Here is an 18,899-nt window from a genome sequence, read left to right on the forward strand (position 1 = left end):
AAATACATCTAATATGCAAAAAGATTAATGAAATTTAAGTGTACAGTGAACAATCAATAATGGATGGTATTTTCCTGGAGAGGATTGGCAAACCCTCCCTGCCCCCACCCTTAGTCCTCCTAATTTGTGGTACTGTGTATTGAACCCAGGGCCTCACACATGCTAAGCAAGCACTGAGCTACATCTCCACCCTTTATATATATATATATATTTTAGGAGACAGGGTCTTGCTAGATTGTCCATGCTGACCTCAGCTTCCCAAGTAGCTGATGTTTTATGCACACACTACCATGTCTGGCTGCAAAACCTTTTTGATCATCTCTTAAAAAAGTGTTTGCAGAAATTTGATTCATGCATTAAATGGAATAACTTGAAATATTAGCAGTTAACTAATTCAGAGATAATTATGACAGAGAATTGTGTGTGGTTTTTTAATAATTTTAAAATTGAGACATAATAAACATAATGTGAAAACTGTTTCAAAGTGTATTGTTCAGTAGTATTTAATATAGTCATAACATTATTTGTAACCATGGCCATTATCTAATTCTAGAACATTTTCCATTCCTTAAAGAAGAAATTCTGTATCTATTAACAATTATTCTCAGTTACCTCTCTACCCTTCACCACAATTAATCTGCTTTCTGTGTATGAATTTTTCTTTACTGGACATTTCATATAAATGGATAATGTATGGTCTTGTATCTGACTTTATAGCATGCTGATGTTTTCAAGGTTCATTCTTTCTCTATATATACTTATATAAAGTTATAGGTGGACACAATGTCTTTATTTTACTTTATGTCGGGCTGAGCATCGAACCCAGTGCCTTACACATGGTAGGCTATTGCTCTACTGCTGACCCACAATCCCAGCCCTTAAGGTTCATTCTTATAACATGTAATAGTACTTTATTCCTTTTTATAATTGAATAGCATTCCCTTGTATGGATATATCACATTTGTTTATAGGTTCATCACTTGGTGAACATTTGGGTTGTTTACTATTTTTGCTATCAAGAATAATATGGCTGTGGCCAGGTGCAGTGACACTTACCAGCAATCCCAGCAGCTTGGGAGGCTGAGGCAAGAGGATCATAAGTTGAAAGCCAGGCTCAGCAAAAGTGGGGTGCTAAGCAACTCTGAGACCCTGTCTCTAAATAAAATACAAAACAGGGCTAGAGGTGTGGCTCAGTGGTTGAGTGCCCCTGAGTTCAATCTCTGGCACCAAAAAAAAAAAAGGAAAATATGGCTGTGAACATTTGTTTACAAGTTTTTGCGTGAACATGTTCAATTCTTTTGGGTTTATATCTAAGATTAACATTGCTAGATCATATGTTTGACTTTTTGACAGACTACCAGACTTCCATAGTAGCTGCACTATTTGGCAATGAATGAAGGGTTCAGTTTTTCCATATTCTTATTAACACTTGATTTTTGTTTTTTACTTTTTAAGTAGTCATCAGAGAAGATATGAAGTGGTATCTTATTGTGGTTTTGTTTTAGTTCCCTAGTGTTTTATTTATTTTTATTTTATTTATTTATTTTTCGTAGTACTGGCCATTGAACTCAGGGCCTCATGTATGTTAGGCTGAGCTATATCCCTAGTCTGGCACTAGGAAATGATTAATGATATTTAGTATCTCTCTATGTGTTTATTGAGCACTTGTATATCTTATTTGGAAAAATGTCTATTCATTCCTTTTGCTTAAATTTGGTTCTTTATTTATTTGGGATTCTAGGAAAGTACTATATTTTACATATTTTGGATACTAGATTCTTATAAAATTTGCTACATTTTTTCCATTCTGTGACTATTGTCTTTCCACTTTTTTTTTTTTTTTTTTTTGTACAAGGGATTGAATTTAGGGGTGCTTAACCACTGAGTCACATCCCCAGTCCTTTTTGAAAATTTTGATATATATTTATTTGTGATACTGTGGATTGAACCCAGGAACACTTTGCCATTCAGCTAATTCTCAGCCTTTTAAAAAATTTCTAATTTGGGACAGGGTCTCTCTAAGTTGCCCAGACTGACCTCAAACTTGGGATTCTACTGCCTCAGTTTCCCGAATTGCTGGGATTATAGGCATGTGCACTGTACTGGGATCAGACTGACCAGTTTATAAAGAAAATAAGCTTCACTTGTGGAGGCTGGGAAGTCCAATAACAATGCTTCACCATTTGGTGAAGGCCTTATTGTGTCATAACATGAAGGAGGATATCATATAGCAAGAGAGCACTTGAAAGGGGTCATTTTTATAGATCCCTCATTTCTCCATTAATGGCATTAATGCTTTGGGTGGAGTCCTCAGGGCCATCTTCTTAGAGTTCCACATCCTAATACAGTTTCAGTGGCAGTTAAATTTCAACATAAGTTTTGAAGGGGTCATTTAGACCATAGCAGGAAACAAGGCTATGTAAAAGGAAACTAAAAATATTTGCGTTTCCCCCCTCCCCCCCCTTTTTTTTAAGTTAACATGGAATCTAAATTACTATCTTCTTTTGCAATGTAGAAATAGAAAATTGTGGAGGAGAAAAATATTTTCTTGATGTTAATCCCAAGTACTGGGCATAGTTTGTTGTGGATAAATGGGATTTTTTTTTTTTTTTTTTAGGTTGAATATCCTCTCAGCTGGATGGAACACTTAGCCTGATTCACTGTGTGTTTTTTAGGTTCTCAACGTATGTAGTTTTTCAAGTGATTGAAGAGATAGCATAATAATTGAATAAGTATGTTTTTGTCCACACGGAAAAGTGTTATCCCATGGTTCTATAGGATTTTGTATTTTGCCATAATGACACTTTTTATATATTGGAAAAATTCATAGTGCTTATAATTGTTTATAGATATGTCTCCTGTATGTCTTTTTCATTATGCTAAATACAGCATATAGCATGTATATGAAACAATCAAGGAGAATGAATTTCTTATTGGGTTTCTGTGTGTTATGAAATAGTAGTTTGGGATCATTTAAAGAAAGTAGAAAATTGCTGCATGAGTAATAGTCTCTGCTATAATAGTGGCTTGTTTAAATGTTTTCCCCCCCATAACCAAGAGTACATTTTATTCCATATTGATTGAAAATGTGAGGAATGATGGAGTTGGAATCAACTTTTCAGAGTTAGGTTATATAAAATCAGGTCAGTTTAACACACTAAAATATTTATCCTGGGATATACCTATTGTTGGTATGTGTGTGCACACACACATTTATATATATTTTTTAAATTTTTATTTTATTTATTTTTAAAGTCATTTTTATTTTTTAATTTGTTCTATTAGTTATACATGACAGTAGAATGCATTTGGACACATTGAACACAGATGGAGCACAACTTCTTCCTCTGGCTGAACATGGTGCAGTCACACCAATAGTAGTGTAATCTTACATGTATATAGGGTAATAATGTCCTTTACATTCCATTTTTCCTTCCCATCCCCATACCCACTCCACTCTCCTCACTCCTCCCCTCTTTGTTGGTATGTTTGATTTCAAACATAGCTTATTAAATATTGGCAGTTCCTTCTTCTCCTCTTCTGTTTTTTGGTACTATTATTTTATTACTTTTATTTAATGCTATTATTGTTATGTGTGATTGTCAGAAATGGATTTTGGATAGTCCTTGGTTTTAGGGTTTTTTTTTTTGGTTATCTGCAGTAGTCTAAATCTTACAGCAGGAAGCTATAAGGCTTTATTTGCTAAGGGCTTGTGTATTTTTATATAGGACACTGTAAATAAAGCTGTAAAAAAAAGATAGTAAGAAATGAAGTATATGCTTTCAGTAAGTTATAATGAGTGGAGGATGGTCTTCTTCTTCCTACTAACTACTTCATCTGTGCCCTTTCTCTCCTGGTCTCCATTGCTGGTTGGTTTTTTGTTTGTTTGTTTATTTTTTGGGGAGGAGTACCAAGGATTCAACTAAGGGGCACTCAACCACTGATTCACATCCCAAGTCCTATTTTGTATTTTAGTTAGAGATGGTCTCACTGAGTAGCTCCCACCTGTTTTTGCTGAGGCTGGCTTTGAACTCACAGTCCTCCTGCCTCAGCCTCCTGAGTTGCTGGGATTACAGGCATGCGCTGCTGTGCCTGGCCTCCATGCTGTTTTTTAAAGACCTACTAAGACTCTTTAAGATTATCATTTTGTGAGACTTTAGCTTTTTCTTGGGCTAAGTAGAAAAAGTGAGAATTCTTTTTATATTTCATGGTATTTTCATAAAATTTCATAGGAAATATTTAAAATCTTTTGCTTGGTGTGTGAGTAAGAATGAAGGCCAAACATTCAGAGATTGAATTCTGTTTAATGTTGAGCAGGACCTGTACAAATCCTGATTAGAAACAGTAAGTGAGATGCTGAAGGAAAGTGATCAGGGTCTAGAAAAGAATGCAAAAATGAATGACACTTGATCTCTACATTAAAAGGTGTATGAGTTGGGTGTAGTTGCATACTTATAATCCCAGCAACTCTTTACTCTGAGTCAAAAGAATCACAAGTCTTAGGACCAGGCTTGGCAGTTTAGTGATGCCTTGTCTCAAAATAAAATTTAAAAAGGCCTGGGTGTTGCAGCTTAGTGGTAAAGTGCTTGTCTAGTATTCACAAGGTCCAGGGATCAATTCCCAATACCAAGCAGGGGTTGGGGGAGGATCAGAGGAAGACATAATTCCTTTTTTTGGGGGGGGGGTATGAGGGATTGAACTCCAGGGCACTCAACCACTGAGCCACATCCCCAGCCCTATTTTGTATTTTATTTAGCGACAGGGTCTCACTCAGTTGCTTAGTGCCTCTCTTTTGCTGAAGCTGGCCTTGAACTCATAATCCTCCTGTTCTAGTCTCCCGAGCTGCTAAGGAACAGAACTGAACTTTAAATGATAAGCAGTGAGGAGCAATAGACATATGGAGGAAAAAGTGTGCACAGACTTTTGTAGGTGGGGAAGGCTGGAGTTTTGTTTGGGAAACAAATGAATCTGCAAATGGGGCTCTTTGGGCCTGTGAGAGAGCTAAGCAGAGTATAATGAGAAATACAGCTGAAATGATTGTCTGAGATCAGTTGTGGAGGGAGTATATACATTTTAGTCATACTTTAGATATAAGTTATTGTCTGGTAGCTTTTGGCTACTGTAGGTAAAGTTGGACCATACTTAGAGTCCATTTTTGAGAATTACACTATATCTTTATTTTCTGCTGACAATGTGAAAATAGGAAAGGCAAGGAGTTTTGCTGATCTTGACGCCTAGGATGAGATTTTTCTCCTTCAAGCTTGTAATCGGATTGCTTCCCAGTCCCTCTGTAGGGTATTTTCTTTTTCACCCCACAAAGCAGCCTGTGCATGTTTATCTTTTCTAAAAACTAGACTCCATTTTATTCATTTTGGTATCACTGGTATTCAGAATATCATGCCTGTTGCATAAAAGTGTCTTAGTAATTATTTAATAAATCTTAGGTGGAAATAATGGGCTCAGAGTACTGGGCTAGTAAACTATTTCATGAACAGCTTTTTGTTGTTTCATTTTTAAAAGTATTCAAGTATCTTGGTCTTTAATAACTTGGTTCATTCGATCAGTTCAGAGTGTTCATATCAGCGTTATGAATTTGATAACTCAAAAAGGATGGTACTAGTGCTTGTTTTAACTATTGCCAAATTGTGCTGTACAGTGGCAAATTGTCCTGTATTTGTTGTCAAAATGAAAGGTATATAAGAAGTAACACTAATCCATCACCATATGCTCTGCCACGGTAACAAATCATCTTTGAATGATTTGGTTAGATCATGAATTTATGGACTATTATTCTAGTCTTATTTTTATCTCTTATTTTTATTTCCTAGGACCATAGGAATGTAAGCATTATTAATAATAATGTGTTTCATGGATCTTTAATTTAGTTTGCTTTTTGGGAGAACTATGTTTCTTGAACTGTATGAACTCTATGTGTATGTATTATGGACTTGGGAATTCTATGTATATCCTTATTAATAACTGGAATTATATAATCATGGCTTCAGTTTTTTTTCCTTGCTATAATTGCTTGTGTATTTTTGAACTATAATCTTTTGTGTACCTATAATAACCACTAGGAGGAGAAGAAAAAGTTTGCTTTTACTTTGAAGTATATGCACAGCTAATTTTAGTTGACTTGTCAAAGTGTAAGTTATCTTTCTCTCTGGCCTTTTAAAAAGTGTGAACCTATGTTGAATTGTTTTTTAAAACTGTATACAAGAGGAAATAAGTTATAGGAGAGATGCTTTTGATCTTTTGGTAAGGAACTGAAGGAATGCTTTGGTTTCCTTTCTTAATAATTTTTTTGGTCCATTATAATTATATATAATAGTGGAATTCATTATGCCATATTTGCATATGCACATAACAATTTGATCAACCTTATTACCCCAGTTCCTTCTTGGTTTTTTCTTTTCTTTTTTCTTTTTTTTTTGTACTTGTATATGGATAGCATGTCTTTATTTTATTTGTTTATTTTTGTGTGTGTGTGGTGCTGAGGATCAAACCCAGTGCCTCATATGTGCTAGACAAGCGCTCTGCCACTGAGCTACAGCCCGAGCCCTTGGTTTGTTCTTTACATGTAAGTTTGCCTTTTGTTTTCAGAATTGGAAGATATACCAACATTATCCTTAACCTCATTTGTGACATTTTCCTTTTAGTTGCTTAATGATTGAGAGGTTCAAATTTAGCAGACAGAATTTCCTTGTTTCTTTTTCTTTTTTCAACATTAACTTTTATAACTTTTCTTCACAGAACTATGTATTTGTCTATTAGTTACTGTTTTTGGAATTTGTGTTGGTTATTAATTCAATAACAAAGTTTAGATTTTGTGTAGTCCCTCATTTTTGTTCTTGTTTTGGCTGTAGTAAAGCCCAGGGCATTATTTTTGGGTAGTTTTCTGTAGCCTATCCCAGAAATATTGCATATCAGAGCTGTGTGGCAATAAAAGGTAAGTACTGTTTTAAAAAAAATTAGTTATGGAGTTGGAACTGGCAGCTAAGTTAGAAAAAACTATTTATAGAATAGCTCAGGAGGCGGAGATACTCCTTGTCTAACCTCCTGAAGGTACTGTACAGGGAGAGAATCATTTCTTCCTATCAGGAGATTAGAAACTTTTTTTTTTTTTTTTTTTTTTTTTTTTTGAGAGAGAGAGAGACTTAATACTTATTATTTTTTAGTTTTTTTCGGCAAACACAGCATCTTTGTTTTTGTATGTGGTGCTGAGGATCGAACCCGGGCCGCACACATGCCAGGCGAGCTCGCTACTGCTTGAGCCATACCTCCAGCCCCGCAGGAGATTAGAAACTTTAAGGAAAAACGCTTAGGCCATGTTCTATCCTTGGCTTATAAATTTAACCTAGAAAAACCTTTTCCTTGACTTTCTTTATCAGTTATGTTTTCCTAACTTGTGACCAACCAAGAATGTGTTGTAGCTTTTGAGGCTCCATTTAACATAGTTACTCTTTCTGCTCTTGCAAAATATTGGGAATGATTGTATCTCTGGGGCAAAAAAGATGACTGGAAAACTCCTTTGTATGTTCTTCTCATGTAACTAAATCACATAAGGCCTGTTCAGCTAATATCTAGTGAGTTGAGGTATTTTCTTCTGGGACACTCTTGGCTTCCTTAAACTTGCATATAGATTAAGGCTTGTAATTTCTAAGTTATCTGGAGATGGACAATGCCCAAAACTTTTGAAACAAGTTCCTTTTCAACTTGGGTTGAATTGTGTGCTGCTTTCCTTATAATTTGTCAACTTCAGTTCACTGTAGCCAGAATAAAAATGATGCCGCCAATGAATATGATAAAGTGAGGCAAATAAGAAGTGGTTACTCTTTGAATTAGGAGTTAGTTTTGCTGTCAGCTAAACACAGAGAATGTGTGATTTTAGGATAATTAGAGAAGGTGATGACTACACTCACATCATTTGGAATGGGGAAGAGAAGGAATAAATATGATGAATGGGTATCTTCACCCATTCCTTTAATGGAAAGATTACTGCTTGAAGAACCTATCGTTTCAGCACAGCCACTAGTTTGTGTTATTATTTTGCTACTTTCAATTTTCCTTCAATCTTTTTTTTCTTCTTTGTAGTACTGGGGATTGAACCCAAAGGGTGCTCTGCCACTGAGCTGTATCCTCAAGACCATTTTTTTTTTTTTAAGAGAGAATTTGTTTAATATTTATTTTTCAGTTTTCGGTGGACACAACATCTTTATTTTTTTATTTGTAAGTGGTGCTGAGGATCAAACCTAGCACCCCGTGCATGCCAGGCGATCGCGTTACCGCTTGAGCCACATCCCCAGCCCGCCTCAAGACCTTTTTATTGTTTTTGAGACTAGGTTTTGCTCTGTTGCCCTGGCTGGCCATGAGTTTGGGATCCTTCTACAAAGTTAACCTCCTGAATAGCTGGGTTATACACATATGCCAGTGCACCTAGTCTATTTTGCTAGTTTTGAGTGCCAGGTACCTACTGTAACACTTCTCAGTTGAAGCTGCTGAGAATAAAGGACCTGATCAGAACAATTGTAGAAGAGAAAGTTTTATTTGAGGGCTCATGGTTTCAGAGGTCTTAGTCCATAGAAGGCTGGCTGCTTTCCTAGGGGATCTTGGTGAGGCAGAAGATCATTGCAGAAGAGAGTGGCAGAGGGAAGTAGCTCACATTATCAGGAAGCAGAGAGATACTCCATTTGTCCAGAATCAAATGTATACCCCAAAGCCATGCCCAATTCCCACTTTTGCCAGCCAAACCCTACCACTTCAGTTACCAGTTAATCCCTGTCAGGGTCAGGATGCCAGCTTGAATCTGGGCTTTTTATCTACTGATTGTGTCAGGTTTCTCACAACCTCCTCTGAACCTTTTTGCATCATCTCACATGTGAGCTTTTGGAGGGACACCTCATCTGAACCATAACAGTTGAAGAAGTTGGACTTTAGAGGTTTTCCAGGAGTCATTGAGTGTGATGTGGTTTTATAATATCATATGGGGAAAATCATGGGGAGGAATAGTCTACCAAAATGAGGGAAAACATCAATAAAATAAGATGCTAAATAAAATCAACAGTATCTTATATTAGTAAAGGTGCTTTAAAGCTTAAAAAGTACCTAAAGATATTGTAGTCAAAGATATTGTTCAGGCTGGGTGTGGTGGCACATGCCTGTAATCCTAGCAGCTCAGGAGGCTGAGGCAGGAGGATGGCAGTTCAAAGCCAGCCCCAGCAAAAGTGAAGCACTAAGCAACTCATTGAGACCCTATTTTTAAATACAATACAAAAAGGGCTGGGGATGTGGTTCAGTGATTTGAGTGTTCCTGAATAAAAATAAAAAAATAAAAAGGATATTGTTCAAATTAAGTATTAGTGTTCCATTTTTAATATGTGGAGTTTGAAACTCAGTGACTAACATTACTCAAGTCATAATGCTATAATGGTTAGTAGTGAATATGGAATTTGATTCTAGATCTTTTGCTTATTCTGATATGTCTCTTGGTCCTGTTATCATCCTGTCACATGGAAATGAATGGGACCTTGCATGGAAGTAGAAGGACATCCTAGAGCAGAACATTAGTAATGGTGAAATTAGCATCCTTATTGTTGTTGAGGCAGAGATTAGAAATGAATAGCACTTAGGATAGACTGCCAAGAAGTGTGAGTTAGAAAATTTCTGATAGGGAGAGATGAAATTTAAAGGAATATCTCATAGAAAAGGCTAAAAATGGAAATCCCTTTTCCTCACCTGCCAATCTCAGTCATTCTTAAAGGTATCTAATAACAGCAGCAAAAGAAAAAGCTAGTTAATGTTCTCCAGTTTTCACCAAGTTTAGGAAAGGATTAACTTGAAATATTCATAGTATAAGCATTTTAGTTGAAAAGAATTATTTTGGGGGGAATCTTTGACACCCTGGCAGAAAAGGAGGTGGTTAAAAGCTTGGTATTGTAGAATGATGGTAGAAAGGTAGTTAAATTTTTCTTGGTATTTGTGTAGACCATGGAAGATTTATATTGCTTTCTTTCCCATAGCAAGCCAAGAAAAATATACATCCTTTCACTAATTTAAGGGACTCTTCACATGTATACCCACAGGTAGAATTTGTGTTTGAAAATATGTAACATTATTTATTTATGTATAGATACTGGCATGAAAGAATCAACAGTTTTAATCCTAAGGTGTTTTTATTGTTAGTATCTCTGCATCATTACTGTGGTAGGACATAGTAGCAGAACTAAAGAAAAGAAAAACCCACTGAAGATATTAGGTACCATATAGTAAGTGATGTTACATTTGTTTCTAAATATTTGTTGTTGTTTCTAAAATTTTTAGCAGTATAGGTCTGCTTCTCAAAATGCTGTTTATTAAGATAATAATTTTATTTTATTTTAAAATAAATAAATTATTTTAAAGGGGAAAACAAGTTCATAATTAACACTACAGTATGCCTAATAAGTTGTGATTGTTTCTAACTTTTAATAGATGAGTAACTCATTTTCAGACATATTTTGAGTTCTTTTAAGTTTTTGCTGTCTCATACTAGACTGATGGCTTTACTTTTATTTATTTATTTTTGCAGTACTAAGGATTGAACCCAGGGGTGAGCTACATCCCCATCCCAAAGCCCCCTACCCCATGCTTTTTAAATTTTTTATTTTGAGATAGGGTCTCATGGTAGGTTGTCCAGTCTGGCTTTTAACTTGCAAACCTTATTCCTGAGTCTCTGGTATTACAGGCATGTGCCACCATAACCGGTAGTTGATGGCTTTTAAACATATACGGAATCAAATAACACTTTATTTTCAATGTTTAGATTTGAATAAAATGTACCAAATTCTTTATTGGTGTATAGTCTGGAATAACTTTGTTGCCCTATAGCAACAAAGACTTTTTGATGACCAAAACTTGGATTTTTAGATTTGAATGGATATATTCTTTTCCTTAAATTGTTATCAAGGTATAATTTACATGGGATTTTTAAGTTTAAAACAGTAACATGTTCATTTTAATTTTGGTAGCTTTTAAGATCTTTATCTCAGAAGGTATTTTATAATGTCTTTTAAGAAACTCATTTATTAGGAAATGAAGTGACTAATTTTTATACTAGAAACAAGGGAATGTGGGCCATAGAATTTTTTTTTAATATTTATTTTTTAGTTTTAGTTGGACACAATACCTTTTATTTTGTTTATTAAATCATGTGTTGCCGAGGATTAAACCCAGAGCCTCGTACATCTAGGTGAGCGCTCTACTGCTGAGCCACAAACCCCAGCCCTGGGTCGTGGAATTTTATAGGAAGAGTTGTATGGTAATAAGTTTATGAGGATGGGAGTTTTTTTTGTGTCTCCTAGTGATTACTTCTTTTAGAAATTTAAAAACTTAAGTTTAAACTTAATAGGAAAACTACTTTGGCTTTATTTTATAGTAATTTACCAGTAAGTATAGAATTGCTCATTTTTTCCACTTACAGAGCATTATTTCCCAACTTACAGCCATGTAGAGAGGTGCTGCTTACTGTTTCCAACTGTATCATTACTGTTTCTAGCAATTTGAAAGTGATGTTTTTAGAAAGGGCTTTTGCTTGTTACTTAGTGAACTTGATGCCTACTTGCTATAGGTATTGCACTTAATAAAGTGTAATAAATGACTGATGTAAATTTTGACTCATTTAAAGTAAGCACATTGTTTTAATTTCAAAATGTATAATAAACATTTGAGATTTCCTCTGTCTCTACTTACCGTCTACATAAAACTAGAGACTTTGCAAAATTAGAGATGAAGATCCTATTCACTGTCTTTGGTTTGTCAAGGGTGAAGCAGAGATGTGAGGTATAGAATGAATGGGTGCTACCACATTTCCCTGCTATTTTGGTGGTTAGTTCCACAGGCCTCTAGGCCACTGGTGACACTACCACTGTTGTCTTAATTTGTTAAAGTCTCTTTTTAAATCTGGGACTCCTTCTCTGATTATCATGTGTAAATAGCAGCCTCCCCCAAACACATACCATCATCTCCCAAGTGCTAAGAAATCCTTAGCAGTTACTAGCATATATTTGTTCTCTGATTGTCTTCCCTTTCTAGTATATAAGCCCTGTGATAACAGGAGTTTTATTCAACCACTGTTTTGTATAGTTCTAACTCTTAATATACTGTTTGTCATATTACACTATGTAATGAATATTTTTAGAATAAGGGGATTTCTCTTTGTTTTTACTGAGGTTTGCAAGGCTTCAAGAAGGTTGAGTATAAAGATTTTCCTTGTTCTAATGGCATTGGGGATGTGGAATAGAGCTTGTGTTTTCTGGGTGTGGGAGACTGGCAGAGAAGCTAACTACAATCCATTATTCCCTCTGACTAGGCAGAATTTAAATTGTTAAGAGAGGACATGACTTATAGACATTGGGCTTGGCTGTTGGAGAATAATATTACCTTGTCTGCAGGGAAGAGTTTTTGCCTGTTGTTACTCCCCCACCCCCACTCCGGTCTATGAGTGAAAAATTGGACTTTTGTTTCAGCCATGGAATTCACAAATATTTATAGCATCATATGAACACATGTACAAGGCACTTGTATCCTCATTGTGGAGGATACAAGGAGACAAACATATCTTGAGAGTTTATTTTAACAAAGTAATGAATTGTCTTATTGATTAAAACAAAAATGGGATGATTTGGTTAGTTGGGACCATTTTCATGTTTTTTAAGTGTGAGGTATTTTTGAGCATAGATGTGAAACATTCTAACGTCTCAAACTCCCCAAAAGGCCTTATTTGATTTTCTGAGAAGAAAAGTGTACATTATTTCTATAGAAGTTTTCTTTGACATTAGAGATTAGATGATTTTCCAAATGTGAAAAAAAGGACCAGCAGTTAAGGTTAAATGATGTTCATGAGATGACAAAGTGGATAGAACAGAGGCATGTTTGTGTTTTAGGGAAGCTGGAGATAAACCAGAATATAGAGCTCTTAGAAAAATGAATGTACACCAGGAGTAGATAGTGGTTGTATATTAATTCTTTTTTTTTTTGTTAAAGAGGAGAGAGATAGAGAGAGAGAGAGAGAGAGAGAAAAAATTTTAATATTTATTTTTTTAGCTTTCGGCAGACACAACATCTTTGTTTGTATGTGGTGCTGAGGATCGAACTCGGGCCGCACGTATGCCAGGCGAGTGCGCTACCACTTGAGCCACATCCCCAGCCCTTGTATATTAATTCCTTAGCTACATCTAAACTTTTATTAGGCCACTTATAAGTAAAGTGGTATATAAGTTGTTGTCTAAAATGTGTCACTTATAAGGGTAAATGTGACACTGGGACATTATGTATGAACCAGAACCGTTCCTCCCCCAAAAATTAAATAAATAAACCCCGGACACTTGGTTATTCCCAACTAATAACACTCTTCTCCAGATAATTTTTTTCTCTCTGTAGTACTCTAATCTGCATTTACAGAGCCTCTCGAGCTTTGGTTCCTTTTTCCTGGTCTTGTTGGAATTAAGGAGAATTCTTTCAGTCCTTTTTTTGTGCTCTTCGTTCTCTGGAATATTCTAGTTTACACCTTTGGAGGAGGTAAGTACAGTGCTCATAGTGTATTATTAGTTGACCTTTCATTTTGCTTAGGGAAGCAGGTTTTGTGTTTCTGATCTAGTTCTATATTGTTTTTGAGAATCCTGGTAATTATCTCCTTATTAAGCTAATTAATTACTAGTGAGTTCTTAGAATAGAAAGAAATAGTCTGAATATTGACATACAAAATTTGCTTTTAAATTACTTGATACTTACTATGTTTTCTTTCCTGTAGGTGTGATTATTAATTCCGAAACTTCAAATCTTCAAAGAAGAGAAAGCCACTTTATTTTTTTGTTAGAACACTGTAATGCTTTTATTTTGTTTTTCTATTCCATTTAAATAAATACTTTAATTTTTTATTAAGTGATGAGTTTTTATTCTATGACGTTTTTGTTGTCATATTTTCTGATAAAAATCAACATAGAAACCATAATTCTTTGAGGAAGTGCTGAAAAAGTATAATTTTTCCTCATCTCTGAGATCCTTATTTGGAATCTGGGGTAAAATGAGGGTGTCAGGGTTTGGAAATCACCATTTCAGAGCAGTAGAATGGAATCCTAAACAATCTCAACATTAGGGAAATTTTCCGTAGATGAGCCTGAACCCATCTCTCTTCTTGCCAGCTTTTGTGGTCTCTCTGTTCTGTCTGCCACCTAGTGTTAGGAATGCAGAGCACACCAGAATGCCAAGAAGCAGTCCTAGGTAAGCTTTCAGATCTTATATTAGGAAGGCTTACATGGTACGTGAAAACATTTTGATAATGAAGGAGGGAGGCAATTCTTTGACTAGAACATGTCAGTCAGTGGCAGTGAATCCTGAGAGTATATTTTTTTCTATAGAGCATTTTCACAACTTACAGATTTTGCTTTTGTTGTATTTTTTTTTATATTTATGTCATAGTAATGGGTGAAGAGACCAATAAAGAAATAAAGATAACATTTTAAGATAGTAGGTTGGGATGACTTGAAAATGATGCTTTGTGTGTTGATTAAAATTTTAGGGCAGTTACATAATGACTCCATTAACTAAAAGAATTTCTTTTGTACTTTTAAAGTTGATGTATAAGCAGTTCAGTAAATTTGGCTTATGTTCAGCCATGACTTAAGAGGTGCAATTCCAACCAGATACTAAAAAGGACTGGCTTTGTATATCTAAGTTCCAACTGAATTCTTTTTTTCTCTGTATGTTCCTTTTTCTCCTTTCCTTTGCTACAGATAAAAAGAATGTTGGTCCTTTGCCAACTAGAAATATGCCTTTTTTAAGAAACTTTATGTCCTCTCCTTGAAGTAGTCGTTCTATTAAAGCAGTTTATATTGTCACTGTAGTGACCAGACAGAAATGTGGGTTAGCAAAAACCTGAAAAAGCAATTACTATCTGTAGATTGCTAACAGTTCTTCCACATTATTATTTCCACATCAAAAATTAGACTAAATAGAATATTACTACTTTTTATACATGTACATGTCTCGTTTGTTACATTTCATTAATTTTTTTTTTTTTCTTAATTTGCAGAAGTGGGAATTGAACCCAGGGGCACTCAACCACTGAGCTATGTCCCCATCTCCTTTTTAAATTTTTGAAACAGGGTCTCATTAAGTTGCCCAAGCTGACCTGGAACTTGTGATCACCCTGCATGAACTTCCCCATCCTTTCCTGAGCTAGGATAGCATGTACCATCTTGTCTGGCTTGTCTTTTGAGACAATAAAAAATAACCTAAATGTCCCTCTTTCTTCTTTTCATAGTAACACAATTCCTGACACTTGTATTCAGCATTTCATATACTTTGTCATTATCCAGTTAATATGTTGGTTAGATAAATTTCTTAAGGTAGAAGTCAGTTTGTAATGAGCATATTTTTTAAGTTAATTCTAATGAAATTATATAAAAATAAACATATAGTACTGTGTTTTTGCCAGTAACCCCACAAAATTTAAAGATAAAATTTTAGGAGTTCTTAATTTGGACCATAATTTTTTTCTGATTTCTTACAGAAAAAAATAATTGATAGAATAAGAATTAAAACTGTTTATTTAATTTCGTAGACATTTTGACATTTATGTAGAGAAAAATGTGTCTATTTTTCATTAGTTTAAGTCTGACTTCAACTTGAACATTTTCTAATGTTAAATAATTTAAAATTTTTGCTATATGAAAAAACATTGACACTTTATGTCAAAATCTTAGAAACCATTTTCTTATTGCCCATTTTCTATTTTCTGGTATTTGTTCTTTTTATTTATATTCCCATTCAGGAAATATTTCAGAGATGTGATCAGTGAAGTGATATTTGTAATTTGCCTTCCAAATAGGGTATATCTCCAATTACTAAAGTCAATTGGGTTTTTGTTTTGTTTTGTTTTTTGTTTTGGTACCAAGGATTGAACCTAGAGGTGCTTAAACCACTGAGCTGCATCCCTAGCCATGGTCCCCCCACCCCTTATTTTTTATTTTGATACATGGTTAGGGTTGATGAGTTGTTGAGGCTGACTTTGAACTTGTGATTCCCTTGTCTCAGCTTCTTGAGCCACTAGGATTATAAGCATTCACCATCTTGCCTGGTAATTGCCCTGTGGGGGCAATTACAAAAAGATTATCTTTTGGGCTATAATTATCTTTTGGGCTATTATCTTTATAGCCCAAAAGCCTTTAGCTTCATAGTAGACCTCATTGTGGTAGTACCTATACATAGATACAGATTATTGATATAATGCTTGGGGTGTATATTTAATCCCCAGCCCCCTAAAAAAACCAGAACAAAAGGTTATCTTTCAAAATAACCCCTTTGAAAGGAATACTAGCATTTGGTTAAATGATTATGAAATGTTGGTTCATACTGTTTTTAGCCAGGCTAATGTTTTAGAAAATCTGACTTGGGTATTAGCATAGCTTCTTTTTTTTTAATATTTAATTTTTAGTTTTGGTGGACATAATATCTTTATTTCATTTTTATGTGGTGCTGAGGTTTGAACCCAGTGCCTCATGTGTGCTAGGTGAGCAGTCTACCACTGAGCCACAACCCTGGTTCCTATAGTTTCTTTTTGTTTTTTTAAAAGTATTTTATAGTTGTAGATGGATACAATAACTTTATTTTATTTATTTTTATGTGATGCCGAGGATTGAACCCCATGCCTCACAAGTGCTAGTGAGCACTTTGCCACTGAGCCACAACTCCAGCCCCAGCATAGTTGTTTTTTAGAACCTAATGATCAAGTGCCTTTTTACCAGGAAATTCAACAACACTGTATTCCAGTGGTGCATGCCACTGTCCAGGTTGCCTTGCTTTCTGTAGAAGTGAACTCTGCCCTAACTTAAGTTTCTAAAAAGTTTGTGAACTCTGCCTGAGGAGGTCAGTAGAAACTGGTGATCAGCACTAAGAATGTGGTTATGAGCTTAATTTAACTGGTCTGAATTTTTTGTACTTTGCTGAAAATTTTCCCTTAAATATGAATATACTGTTTTGTGCTTCCATTGTTTTTCTTTTGGTTTTGTTTTTAAGTAAAAAATTTAAGAGTTGCTTTAAATTGGGTAGTAAATTGAACTTTCACTTTGCATGTTTTAAAGTAGTTACAAAAATTAATTCTAGTCATAAATCTGTCACTTTTTAGTGAGTTCCTGTGACCTTAACTGGATAAGAACATTTCCTACGTAAACTTAGTTAATTAACATCTGCTTTCTCTAACTCAGACATTGTTTTGGGGACAGTAAGTATTAAAAATGAGAGTGTTTTGTTTGTATGGTAGGAGTTGGTTCTCTCTCTTTTTTTTGGTACTGGGGATCAAACTCAAAGTCACTTGGCCACTGAGCCACATTCTCAGCCCTGTTTTTTATTTTAATTTAGAGACAGGGTCCCACTGAGTTACTTAGCCCCTCACTTTTGCTGAGACTGGCTTTGGACTCATGATCCTCCTGTCTCAGCCTCTCTAGGTGCTGGGATCACAGTTGAGCGCCACCGTGCCTGGCTTCTCTGTTTTGTTGTAGTGGTTGGCCTAGTTTCTTCATGCTCTTTCTTCATGCTAGATGTTCTCATTGTTTGAACATACATGCCATGTGTTACTTATTTTTTTGAGTGTGAGATTTGGGATTGTTCATTGTATTTGGGATACTTCAGTTTTTATATTCTCAAGATAAATAAAGGAAGATATAGGGTATCATTCTGAAACCTTTTTGATTAGTAAGGAAAACTGTTGCCAAGTTTTTGCCTTTTAAGAAATATTTTCTCCTGAAGTAAGAGTAGGACAAGTTGGGGATATAGCTCAGTTGGTAGGGTGCTTGCCTTGCATGCACAAGGCCCTGGGTTCAATCCCCAGCACCAAAAGAAGAGTAGGACAAGCAGTAACTACTGATATTCTCATGGTATTTATTTTATGATCTTTGTTTAGAGCAATTTGCTTTTGGTTAGTCAGAGGTGGGGAAAACATTTCCCTCCTGAGTTGTTGGAGTCAAACTTGGAAGAATTTTCAGGTTACCACTGTGGTAGGAATATTGTACAGAGGAGAAATAACTGCATGGAGAAAATTACTGGTTGAGTTAAAGTACTATGGGAAAGTATATACTGCAGAGTTTATGTAACTTTATTTAGTAATGTCCTTACCCGCAGTAACATTTGTACAACTTTGGTTTTGTATTTGATCTATTTTGACTCATAATCTGGGCATGAATTCTTATTTTTCCTGTTCTATAATATGTGAAGTTTTTTTTTTCAATGTGTTTTTAGTTGTAGATGGACATAATACCTTTATTTTTATGTGGTGCTGAGGATTGAACCCAGTACCTTCCACATGCAAGGGAAGTACTTTACCACTGAGCTACAACCCCAGCCCTGTAAAGTGTTTTTTTAGCCTGCGGAGTTATACTTCAGATTTAATATGTGGTCATATGTAAGCCTACTGTACCTTATTTTTTAATTTATTTATGGTACCAGGGATTGAACCCAGGGGCTCTTTCTTAATTATCGAATCATGTTCTGGCCTTTTTAATTTTGAGATAGGGTCTTGCTAAGTGCTGAGGCTGGCTTTAAACTTGTAATTCTCCTGCCTCAACCTCCTAAGCAGCTGGGATTACAGGTGGCCACAATGCAGTTTATATAAAAAGTATTACAATGAAAACTTCTATTTGTTATATCTTCTTTAACTTGAAATTTGAAAATTTGCACATGTATTGGCCTTAGGTTTGTTTTTCAATTTTGGGGGAATAACAAGTTGTACTAATAGTTGTAGAATGTTGGTTTAGTCTATGTAAGAAATACTGTTTTGGATACTTTCTTAAAATATCACAGTAAGTGTCCATATGCATATTAAAACAAATGTATTTATTTAGAACAACAACAAAAACAAAGAATGACCA

The 18,899-nt window shown here is 35.1% G+C and overlaps 1 protein-coding gene across 6 annotated transcripts in view; it reads left to right on the top strand.

Moving 5' to 3' along the window:
* Positions 1-18,899, top strand: part of Picalm (phosphatidylinositol binding clathrin assembly protein) — a 100,017-nt gene that overhangs the window by 10,300 nt on the left and 70,818 nt on the right. The gene's annotated exons all lie outside the window — the stretch shown is intronic.

Source organism: Callospermophilus lateralis, chromosome 2, assembly GCF_048772815.1.
Source record: "Callospermophilus lateralis isolate mCalLat2 chromosome 2, mCalLat2.hap1, whole genome shotgun sequence".
Lineage (NCBI taxonomy): Eukaryota > Metazoa > Chordata > Mammalia > Rodentia > Sciuridae > Callospermophilus > Callospermophilus lateralis.